At 30.7% G+C, this 12,500-nt stretch overlaps 1 protein-coding gene across 9 annotated transcripts in view; it reads left to right on the forward strand.

Annotated features, from left to right (window-relative positions):
* LOC124430871 (neuroligin-4, Y-linked-like) overlaps positions 1-12,500 on the forward strand; it is a 144,388-nt gene that overhangs the window by 32,321 nt on the left and 99,567 nt on the right. For 2 of the 9 annotated variants that reach the window (XM_046978049.1, XM_046978051.1), the window contains exon 1: positions 8,450-8,636. The exons of the other annotated variants lie outside the window; for them this stretch is intronic. The gene's annotated coding sequence lies outside the window, so the exon portion shown is untranslated. Of the gene's footprint in view, positions 1-8,449; positions 8,637-12,500 lie in introns of those variants that run through there. 9 annotated transcript variants of the gene reach the window in all.

Below are 12,500 nucleotides of genomic sequence, written 5' to 3' on the forward strand. Positions count from 1 at the left end.
CTGCCATTGTATTTTATCGTATTTCATCGTACATATTATAATATTTTCATAAGACGTGTAATAATAATTTCTAAGATTTTTTTTATTTGTTATATTTTATTATTAGGATATTACATCGATTGAACATTATTATATTACTCGATGATTAAATTTATTATAATTTCTTTTATATATTTCTTGTCTATAATATTATATTATATTTTGCATATATTATTTCTTATACATGTATATACATATATATATATATATATATATATATATATATATACATAACATTATACAATATGTATAAAACAATATCTATAACATTGTCGTATATTATTTTCACCGTTTACTTAAGTACTTAGAATAATTATTAACAATAAATCCTCTTATAAATATTATTATGAATAATTATTAACAATGGATGAATGAATGAAGAAAAATGGAAAAATGAAAAAAAAAAAAGAAAAAGAAAAAAAAAATGAGAAACGGAGAAACATTACGTATACGTCAACATCCTAAGAATTCTTAAATCCTTTTTTTACGAGTGAATTCGTTCATTCATATAAAAGTATGGTAAAGAATATATACCATTCCGTTATAGTTTCTCTTTCATAGCTAAAAGGTCTTCGGATTGACCTTCGTTCGAGTTCGTATACGAAAAGAGAGACCGAAAGGAAAAGAAAACGTTTAAATCTTTCATGGACCATTTCGTTCGAGAGGGATGACGTCCACGACCTTTACGAGCTCGTATGGCACGTCCTGACTTAAGGGTGAGAGGTCACAACCTGTAATTGCTCACCTCTACCTTACCCATTGGCCACCACCCTTTTCTACCGCTAACCACCCTCCTCCCACTCATATTGCAACGACGAAGCAACACGCTGTCTTATTTATCGAGCGAACTCTCTAGCTAGTTCGTGATTTGCTCGCGTTAAATTTACTATTTTACGAGACACTCGAAAAGTATTATATTTTTCTTTTTTTGTTTTTTGTTTTTTTTTTTTTGTTTTTCTCTTTCAAATCTTTATTTCTCTCTCTTTTTTTGTCTTTCTCTTTTTCAGGAACATAAGATATAATTATTATATGAATTGTATTTTTCACTAGGAATTGTTCTCGAACGAATGAATTTTTTTACATTTCCATGGACAACTCTTCTTTTTTTTTTTTTTTTTTTTTTTTTTTTTTTTTTATTATAGATCCTCTCTCCTCGAAAGAATGAGAACTTTGTACTTGGCAATATACGAAAAATCTTTTCAATTATTTTTAACAAATTGAACATTTTCAACATGAGTCAACTCAATTCAATGGGAATTGATTTTTCTTCATACTTTGTTTATTTATACGTTTTAAATATAAACTTAAATCATAATAAATTTTTTAAACAATACGATAGAATATAATATACTAATATCTGATGTATTAGTAATATCTAACGTTACTAATTATTATTACAAATATCTAATACACATACATGCATGAAAAAAAAAAAAAAAAGAATATAAATAAATTCAATAAAATTGAATAATGTCAATTTATTTAACGTGTTAAAAAAACGTTTCATATAAGAATCAATTTTTCTATACACACACACACACACACACACATGTATATAAATGTGTATATATATATATATATATATATATATATATATATATATATATATGATAATATTTCTCACGTTTTACTATTCGTACCTTTCTCGAACTATTGGCAGAAAATAATTCGTACTTCGTGCAAGTCGCATAATTCAAGAAGATATGGAGGATAGGGAAAGTTTTGCTTTGAGAAATCTAAGAACATTCGAAAAGAGCTTTTTCCTTTCCTCTTTCTCTTTCTCTTTCTCTCTTTTTAACACCAGCAGAGAAAACTGTCGCAAGGTCTGTGATTAATCGTGCTTCCTGAGCCAACCGATACATATAGTTATCCATTACCTCGCACCTGCTCGAAGAACCTTTCAAGGTTGGGTCCTGCATCGTTCTAAGCATGAAATTAATCAACGTTTCTCAAAACGCAATACTACCATCTCCCTTTTCTTTACGCCTTCTCTCTTACTAACCCTCTCTGTCCAATCCCCAACCCCTTCCCCCTCCTCCTCCCGTTTCCTTTCCTCTGAAGCTCTTTACGTTTATTCCTCGACGAACGAGAAATTGCGATCGCCGCAATTTTTCTCTCCGACTTTTACGTCATTCCTAGATTTTACCCTCTCTCTCTCTCTCTCATTTCTCTCTCCTTACCTCTCTCTCTCTTCCTTCCTCTTTCTATTTATATATATATATATGTGTGTGTGTGTGGTATTAAATCACATCGAGAAATGTTTCGTGCGAAATAACCACTAGGAAAAGCTTCCTACAAGAGAGAGAGAGAGAGAGGGAGAGAGAGAGAGAAAGAGAGGGAAAGAGAGAGAGTGCAAAAAGTTTATCTCGGATTATCAGTCGTCCTGTATTTACAAGCAACACCATATACATACAGATTTTTTTACTAACTTCTTACTCCGGCTTAAATTTTTACTTGTTTTTATATTATGTCAATGCGAAAATATATATATACATATATATATATATATATGTATAATTTTAATAAAAACGATTAAAAAGAATATGAAAATACGTGTGAACGATGAACGTTCTTCAAAACCGCGTATAATATTTAACAAATGGTTAGACGAAATTAATCGCAAATAAATTTGAAAAAACCAAACGATAAATTTTTTCTTTATATATATATATATATATATATTTTCTTATATTTTTTATTATCTTACGAAAGGATTATTATTATTAATTATATGAAAAATTAAAAAGTTGAAATGATAAGTAAATTAGAATGGTCAAATGTGCTCGTTAATAATTATTATATCGTATATATACACACGTACAAAATACATTTCACTTTTTTCTTTTAATTTTATTTTGACATAAATTATTAAAATCCTCGTATGACTTCGAACTATTAAAAAAAAAAACAAAAAAAGAAAAAAAAGAGAGAGAGAGAGAGAGAGAGAGAGTAAAAGGAAAGCCGATTAGAGTGATCGAATTGAAGAAAGTCGGTTGGTTACAAAAAAAAAAAAAAAAAAAAAAGAAAAAGAAAGAAAAAAAAAGAAAAAAGGAAACGAGAAAGAGAGAGAGAGAGAGAGAGAGAGAGAGAAAGAGAGAGAAGGGAGAGGGAGTAAGATAGAGGTTTGGTTAAAGAGTAAGGGATGGTGAATCGAAGGGGGTGGTCACGGCTTCACGAGGGTGAAGTGTAGATCGGAAAGATGGAAGGGCATTATCGGAAAAGTGCTCTGGCGCTTTATTACGTGATGTCGAGGACGAGGGCAAACGTTTGTAGCGTATACTCAAATATTTTGCCACGAGGCTGCTTCGAGCCTTCCTTTTCAAGTGGTGGGTGGGGTTAGGGTGGGTTAGGGTGAGTAGGACGATACGAATCGACCTCGGCCATGATGTCCTCTACTACCTTTTCCTCGAGAGAGGATCAAGAGTTCGAGGTGGAGGCTTGGAACAGACCCAGTTTACGATGTAAAATGCGAGAGAATGAAGGAAAAAAGAAAAAAGAAAAAAGAAAAAAGAAAAAAGAAATGAAAAAGGTAAAGAGTTCTCGGAAAAAAAAAGAAATCGATTCTCATATTTAATAGAACTATTTTCCTCCACCCCCCCCCTCCTCTATCTCTTTCTCTCTCTCTCTCTTTCTTTCTCTTTCTCTTTCTCTTTTCTTTTTTTTTTTTTCCTTTTTCGTTCGTTTCAACGAACAAATTTTTATTTCAAAGCAATTTCCTATTTTCGAAGGATTAGAGACGTACTTATTCGTTCGTTAATGGAAATTAATTTTTTTCTTTCGACCGTTCGGACTTCTTTTTTCAATTATGTTTTGTATTTAATGTACCTATGTACATCTGTAAATATACATCTGTCTCTTGTTTCTTTTTAGAATTCTTTTTCTCTTTCTTTCTTTCTTTCTTTCTTTCTTTTTAGATATAACGTAGCTAAATGAAAATTTATTTTTATCTCAATCGTCGAATGATTTTTATTAACGACTTTTTATTATTATATAATATATTCTTTATTAAATGTATAAATATTACTATTTCTCTCTCTCTCTCTCTCTCTCTCTCTCTCTCTCTCTCTCTCTCTCTCTCTCTTTCGAAATTCATTTATTAATATTTCAGTTATTTATTATTCGATGAGTAAAAACGATATTTGCTCCTACATAATAAATCCTTCAAATATTTACGAATGGTATTGAGTTAATGAAAAAAAAAAATAATAAATAAATAAATAAATAAATAAAAACAGTAAATAAATAAAAAAATACAAAATAAAAAATAAAAAAGAAAATTATATTTTTTATATGATTTATATATAATATTAAAATGACGGATTATTGCTTTTTTCTCTTCATCATTAGCTCCCTCTCTCTCTCTCTCTCTCTCTCTCTCTATCTCTATCTCTCTCTCTCTCTCTCATGTTAATTTGAACGATAAAAATTGAAAAAAATGTTATCACAAATAAATTAAAGCATCATTTTATTATATATCTTTTTATTCCTTGATATGATCATCGAACGTTCGTGTCGAATGCTTGATGATGAAAATAAAAAGAAAAGAAGGAAAAGAAAAGAAAAGAAAAGAAAAAAAGAAGAAAGATAAAAGAGAGAAGTAGAAAGGAAAAAAAAAAGGAAAAAAAGGAAAAATAGGAAGGATTCGAGGGGGGAGGGTGGAATAACGTTAAAATATTTTGAAATTCACCATTCGCATGGGAACTTGCTTTTTTCGGTTGCTTGTTTGCTTATATGCATGCGATTCGTACCTCGAACGAATCGTCCATTTTTATTATTGTTGGATGAGCGCGCGCGCGCGCGCGCGCGCACGGCCATGTCGGAAGCAATTCTCGGCATAACGTTTTACGGTAATATCGCGTTTAAATAGAATTTTCGTTTATATGTGAGAATCCGAATGTCGTTCGCATTGTGTGTGTACCACAAGCGATGAAAACGTATCGATGGCTGTCCGTTATATTCTCGAAATGGCGACGGTCCGCGGCAGTTGTTATCGCTACGACCGATTTCAGTGCTCAATTTGGATAGAGGACTCTCGCAAATCCCGGGCATTAATAAATCTCGATTACGTTGGATGGACGAACTCGGTCGAATTTATAAATCTAATAGCTTCCGAAGCATCGCGCCGTAGACTTATAAATCTACCCATTTATTGACATATCATATATATATATATATATATATATATGTATATATATATAATAAATACGTTTATATGTATTAATATATCTCTACGTGTATATAATAAATACAGGGTTGATATCTTTATATATGTATCTATGTGTAATAAGTATATGATTACACATACATCCAATATATGTATCAATACGTTCATAACAAATACGCGTGCGCACGCGTTTATATTTATGTGCGAGTGATAAATGCATGCGTATACAATAAAAACGTTTATGTAGATATCTGTATAAAACTATATATATATATATGTGATAAATGCATACATATGTATATAATAGATATTATGTAATATATTAAGGTCAGATTATATATTTTTATAAAAATACGTATGCCTATGCGTATTGTGTGTATGTGTGTGTGTTTGTGAGTGTATCTATTTATATATATATATATATAAATATAAACAGGAAGTAATTCTAACGTAAAAAATAGGATTTCTCGTTGATATTTTCCGATGGACTCTTTCGACGTTTAATCCTTTTTGAACAAACATTTTTGTAACTTTTCGCGGTACACGGATTATTCTCAACGTTTTTCGTTATGAACTTTGTTTTTCTATCCTCTTATCTACGTCACACACAGTTTTTCTTTTTGATTCAATTTTTTACACGATTTATAATACATACATCCATTTTTATATATTTCATATTCATTTAAAATAGAGATAGAGAGAGAGAGAGAGAGAGAGAGAGAGAGAGAGAGAGAGAGAGTATGAAAAAGAACAAGAGATGAAACGTCGTGTCTGCACGAGGAAAATGCTTCAAAAGGGATCAAAATTCGTGATGTTCCTGCAACGTTTGTACGTTTTTAACAAATACATGTATGCATTCATACATATATATTCGTATATATATATATATATATATATATATATATATATATATATATATATATATACATATTACGAAAACGAGTAAGAGAAAGAAAGATATAGAGAGAAAAAGAGAGAGAGAGAGAGAGAGAGAGAACAAGAGAGGGAAGGTAAATATAAAATTTAATGTTAAAATATATGCATTACAAAGAAACATCATCATTATATGCGATTTAAAAATATTTATGACTATAATGTTTTCTTTACATTTTTTAGTAAAAAAATTTGTTGTTTCTTTTCTTTTCTCTTTTTTCTTTTTCTTTTTCTTTTTCTCTTCTTTTTTTTTTTCTTTCATTTTCTCTTCTTCTTCTAAACTTAAAAAGGAACGTAAAATTTGATTATCGTACATTGCCAGATGGCTTTCTGTTATTAAATTTGTTTTGGTTAATTTAGATGCTGTATCCTGACACCTACAATATATATATATCTCTCTCTCTCTCCCTCTCTTTCTCTCTCTTTCTCTATCTCTCTATCTATCTCTATCTCTATCTCTATTTCTCTTTATTTCGACTTTCTTTCCTTCCTTCTTTCCTTTCTTTTAAATAAGAAGGATTAACGTGGATTTCTATTTTCTTTCTCTCTTCTTTGTTCGTCACCTAGTCCACACACTTATAATTAAAAAGTTTAATTAAAATTACTTTCTGGTAAGCACTTACACGTTCTCCATTGAAACGAATTATTCTTTTTCTTTCTTTGAAATGTTCCATGTTCATTCTTTAAATGAAAGTAGGTAGATGAAAAAAGAAAGAAAAAAATGAATTAAAGAAGAGAGAGACAGAGAGACAAAGAGAGAGAGAGAGAGAGAGAGAGGGGGGGGGGAAAGAAAATGAACATAAAATTCGTTATTGAATTCTTATATCGTCGACTGAAAAATAATTCTAGATTCCTTACGTTCTCTCTCTCTCTCTCTCTCTCTCTCTATCTATCTATCTATCTATCTATCTCTCTCCTGCCCCCCCCCCTCCCCTTCTGTCTCGTTACCGACTCGAGACTCGTGAAATTTTCATTATCCTTTCGTTACTAGTGTAATAACAAGGAAACGTTTTAACGACAGTACTTACAAAAGTTATAGCAGGGAAAACGATCGTTACTCTTATCTCGTAAAAGCTCAACTTTTGTATTAACTGCGTGTATCTCTCTCTCTCTCTCTCTTTCTCTATGTCTATCTCTCTATCTATCTGTTCGTCTCTTCTTTCACTCTTTCACCTACTATTCTTCTTCTTCTTCTATTTTTTTTTTGTTCGTTTCGAAATAAAAAAAAAAATATTTATATACTGTAATATTAAACTTATAGGATAATTATAGTATGCTGACGTGTAACAATCGATTTTCTTTTTTGTCCAAAGGAAAAAAGAAAAATAAAATATATCTGTAACGTTATAGAAAATTAACTATCATTATTAATTAATTAATTAATTAATTTATTTATTTATTTATTTATTTATTTATTTATTTATTTATTTATTTGGATACTTGTACTTGTTTTATCGATCGATTTATTTTACGATTGTTAATTTTACAACGTGTAATTGTACGTCGTTAAACATATTATGTAATAATTAATTAATATATTACCGCGATATAATAATTAATTAATATTAATTCTATGGAAGTAACGAGAATAAAATAATATGTATTATATCATATACTTTATACAAAGTTAAACGGAATTAACTTTATATATTAATTATTCATTCATTCAATCATTAATTAATTAATTTATTTATTTATTTATTTATTTATTTATTTATTACAAAAGTTATATCGCAAAAGGATGAATAGATGAGAAATTGTTCAACGTTTCTCGCGGGAAAATTTAAATTGGATCGGAACGGTGTACGTACCGGTTTCTTATGTCGTCTTATAATTAAAAAAAGCAGAAAAGAAAAAGGAAGGGTAAGATGAGGATGAAAACAAAAAAAAAACAAAGGAAAATAAGAAAGAAAAAGGAAAGAAAAATAAATAACGAGAAAGGAAAGAAACGAGACTTCGCTGGCACATCTTTACGAGAGTCGCAGTTGAGAAAACGAGGAAAAGAGGGTGGTTAAAGAGAGAGAGTGAGAGAGTGAGAGAGATGGGGTGGGAGAGTGGTAAAGGGGTGTTCGAAGAAGTAAGGCGGTGTCACGACTTAATTGCATTTGCATTTTGCACCCCGTTTACTCTCCCCCAAACCCTCTTTCCATGTCGTATCTCAGCCACAGCTTTACGAATCACCTCGAACGCTTTATTGGACGTGGCTAAAAGAAGAAGGAAAGGTATTGCAAGGTTTCAGGTAGAAGAAGGGAGAGAGAGAGAGAGAGAGAGTGGAAAGGAAGAAGAGAGGGTAGTAGTACGGTGTAAATGACGGTGACTTGATGTAAGGTATGTCGTCGTCGTCGTAGTCGTCGTCGTAGTCGTCGTCGTAGTCGTCGTCGTAGTCGTTGTCGTTGTCGTTGTCGTCTTCGTCGTCTCGACATTGCTTCAAGGGATGAGTAACGAAAAAATGGGCTTCCATGTTAAGGTGCTAAAGTAAAGCTCGTGGTAACGTTCATAGGTAGGTAGTAACCGCTTTAAATAAAATTATAGCTGCTTTTTATACTCTTAGAAAATAGTTCTTTTTTTTTCCTCCAAGTAAAAAGAGAGAGAGAGAGAGAGAGAGAGAGAGAGAGAGAGAGAGAGGGAAAAAATCGATAAGTAAAGATAATTCATTCGTATGTTTGTAATCACGTTGGGATCATTTTTATAAGAGGATAGAGAAATAGAAAAAAGAAATAGGCTATGTGAGAAATAAGTTTATTGGTTCACATAGTTGATCAAAGTTATACGGCTACTTTTTATACGTCTGAAAAATAATTTTTTAGTGAATAGAGAATGGAAGTTAAGATAATTTATTCATAACCACGTGATATAATTTAATAGGGTAAACAAAACGAGCGGATAAAAGTTATGGCTGTATTTTTTTTTCTTCTTCTTCCTCTTCTTCTTCTTTTTTTTTGTATCTTTTTCTTTCTGTTCTTTTTTTTCTCTTTTTCTTCTTCTTCTTCTTATTCTTCTTCTTCTTCTTGCGCTTCCTCTTTTGTACACATAATCTGTTTAAAAAAAAAAAAGAAAAACTAATTCTTTCCCGTAGAAAAAGACAGAGATAGAGAGAGAGAGAGAGAGAGAGAGAGAGAGAAGAACTGATATGTAAACATAATTTATTTAAATGTTCGTAACCATGTGGAATAATTTAAGAGGATACGACAAAATGATTATGGTTATTTTTCATTTTCTTCGAGAGAATAATTTTTCCCCATAAAAAAAAAAAAAAAAAAAAGAAAAAAAAGAAAAAAGAAAGGAAGAAATAGAGAAAGATAATTTATATTTCAGTCGTTCGTAACTATGTTGAACAGTTTAAGATGAAAGAGAGAGAGAGAAAAAAAAATATATAAATAAACAAAGTGATATGCAAGTAATATTGGTACAAAATTGATATTGAAAAATAAAAAGTTATAGAGAGAGAGAGAGAGAGAAAGAGAGAGAGATTAAAATGAAAGATAGAAAATAGAAACGTATATTGATCGTTTCACGAGTAGGAAGGGGGATGCCTTTTTTATTATTTTACATAGTTCCGCTAGTAGACCGAAATGATTCGTCTTTCGAGAAGATATCCTATCACAGTCAATGAATATTCATGAATGAATACGTTTCGTCGTTAATAAACTTTTTCGTAAATAAATTCGGAAAGAGCAATACGACAAACGCGATAGGAAAAAGAGAAGAGTAATATACATATAAATATATATATAAAATTGCAATATTTATAAATAACGCGATATCTTGAAATTTCTACGGGAATATACAAAATTGTTTTTATTTATCTCTCTCTCTCTCTCTCTCTCTCTCTCTCTCTCTCTCTCTCTCTCTCTCTCTCTCTCTCTCTCTCTCTCTCTTTGTCCATTTTTCCTTCTCTTTCTCTCTACAATTCATATTGCGTACGGAAAGAAAAGAGAAAGAAAAAGGAGAAAAAAAAGAAGAAGAAAAAAAAGATTTCGTAAAAATAAAAAGAGATTTGTATGAGGAGAAGAAAAGAAGAAATGAAAAAAAAAAAAAAGAGGAATCGAACGCCGCACATGTAGAACTATCGTAATTCGAAGGAAAAAGAAAAAAAAAAAAAAAAAAAAAAAAAGGAATAATTCCTTAACTCGTTACTGTATTTTTGTACGATTTACAAGATATCATTTAGCAATTTTGTCGGCTACATTTGGTCTCGAGAGAGAACACGTCTAATGGAAGACATTTTCGTAACTGCTTTACGAAATTACGTGCCACCGGTGGAACGAGCCACTTTCCGCGTCCGGAACCGTGTTCCGGAGAGTCGGACGATGTCGTGCAATCGTGTCCAGAATTTTCCTTTCCTATTCCCTATTCCTTCTCTCATTTTCATTCTCATTCTCCCTATCTCTCTCTCTCTCTCTCTCTCTCTCTCTCTTTCTCTCTCTTTCTTTCTTTCTTTCTTTCTGTCGTTTCCCTTATTCTTTCTTTTATTCTTTCTGTTCCTGACCAATCACTTTTATTTTTATCAAATTAACGACAGAAAACTTCCTAAATGAATTCTTCCTTCGCTGATACCATCAAAAATGAATTAAAGCTGTCATATATTATGTATATGTAACATATGTATGTATGCATGTGTGTACATATATATATATATATATATATATATATATATATATATGTTATTTTTTTCCAATTAATTCAATCATGCACGCATATATATTTTTTTTTTGAATCTTTTATGAATATCTTTTTCCTTCCTAATTTTCCTTCCTAATTTCATTATATAAAACCAATTATTAATCTTTCATAAATTATATATAGATGATTATTATAGCATTAATATTTTATTACTTCATTATCAACGACAAATTTCATAACTTTTCCTTTTTTAATATCTAATTAACATCTACGCTTTGATTGTTCAAATAACGAACTATTCTTTATCGTTTCTTTTTCCCCTTTCGTTTTTCTCTTTTAATTAATCCGATACTCGTATCACTTTTTATAAAATCGATCGAACGATGAAATTGTTCGAAACTTCTCTCTCTCTCTCTCTCTCTCTCTCTCTCTCTCTCTCTCTCTCTCTCTTTCTGTTCACCAATGTACAGATAAAGTAGGCAAAGCTTGAATTTTTACAAACTTCACCAAGGACGGAATGACGTTTTAATGTCATGTAATTTGTAAAAGTATATGCATGAAAAATAAATAAGGAGAAAAAAGCAAAGCTACAGATAGACAGACGGAAAGAAAGAATTATAGAGCAAAGAGAGAGAGAGAGAGAGAGAGAGAGAGAGAGAGAGAGAGAGAGAGAGAGAGAGAGAGAGAGAGAGATAAAAACAGAAAGACAGTAAGAGAATTTAACGAGAGAGTGAGGGAGGGGGGAATTGGATAATGTGCTATAATGTCGAGCAATAACGAGGTACCCTTTGATATCAAAGGGTAAGAATCGTTCGGACGACTACTACAACTACTATATCTATTACTACTACTATTACTACTATGTCTACTACTATGTCTACTACTATGTCGAGAGAACGATGTTGAGGATCAATCGGCTCGTTGGCAACGCGTATTCTTGAACACCTCTTCCGCTTCTAATTTACGTTAAAGACTCCTTTAATCAAATTACCTTCACCGATGAGGGATTTCAACTCATTTCCTTTCACTTCGAATTGCTACGAGAAAGAAAGAGAAAGAGAGAGAGAGAGAGAGAGAGAGAGAGAGAGAGAGAGAGAGAGAGAGAGATTATAGCGATCAGATATCTCAGCACAAACGACGTCCTTCCGAAATATTCATCTCAAAGGGATGAACGTCGTGCTTTGCTATTTTTGAATCCTTTCAGGATTTTCGATAGTAATTGAACAATAATAAGATCGTTTAAATGTTGTTCTCTCTCTCTCTCTCTCTCTCTCTCTCTCTATTTTTTTTTCTCTTTTTGTTTTGTTGTTTTTTTCTTTTTTCTTTTTTTCTTTTCTTTTTTTGTTTTTTTGTTTTTTTTTTTTTCCTTTTTTTTCGGAGATTCGAATTCGACGTAATCGTTCATTGATTTTTTCCTGATTAATTTTAATTTTAATTTTAAAATTTTAAAATTAATTAAAAAATTTTTTTTTTTCTTCGTTTGAATTGATAAAACATTTTTTAGAGAAATTTATTTTTCAATTTTCAAATATTGAACTTTTCGTTTTTTCTATTATTAATTTTTTTGCACGTTCAAATACATTTTCATCCAGTTTCTAATTTACTGTCCTTTATTTATTTATTTATTTGTTTATTATTATTTTTTCTTTCTTTTTTTTTTCTTTTTCCTCTTTTTACTTCGAATTCATTCGTTATTCGCCGTCTTAATTATCTTTCCTCGTTTAAACTCATTTTCATCTCC

Source organism: Vespa crabro, chromosome 19 (assembly GCF_910589235.1).
Source record: "Vespa crabro chromosome 19, iyVesCrab1.2, whole genome shotgun sequence".
NCBI classification, from domain to species: Eukaryota; Metazoa; Arthropoda; class Insecta; order Hymenoptera; family Vespidae; genus Vespa; species Vespa crabro.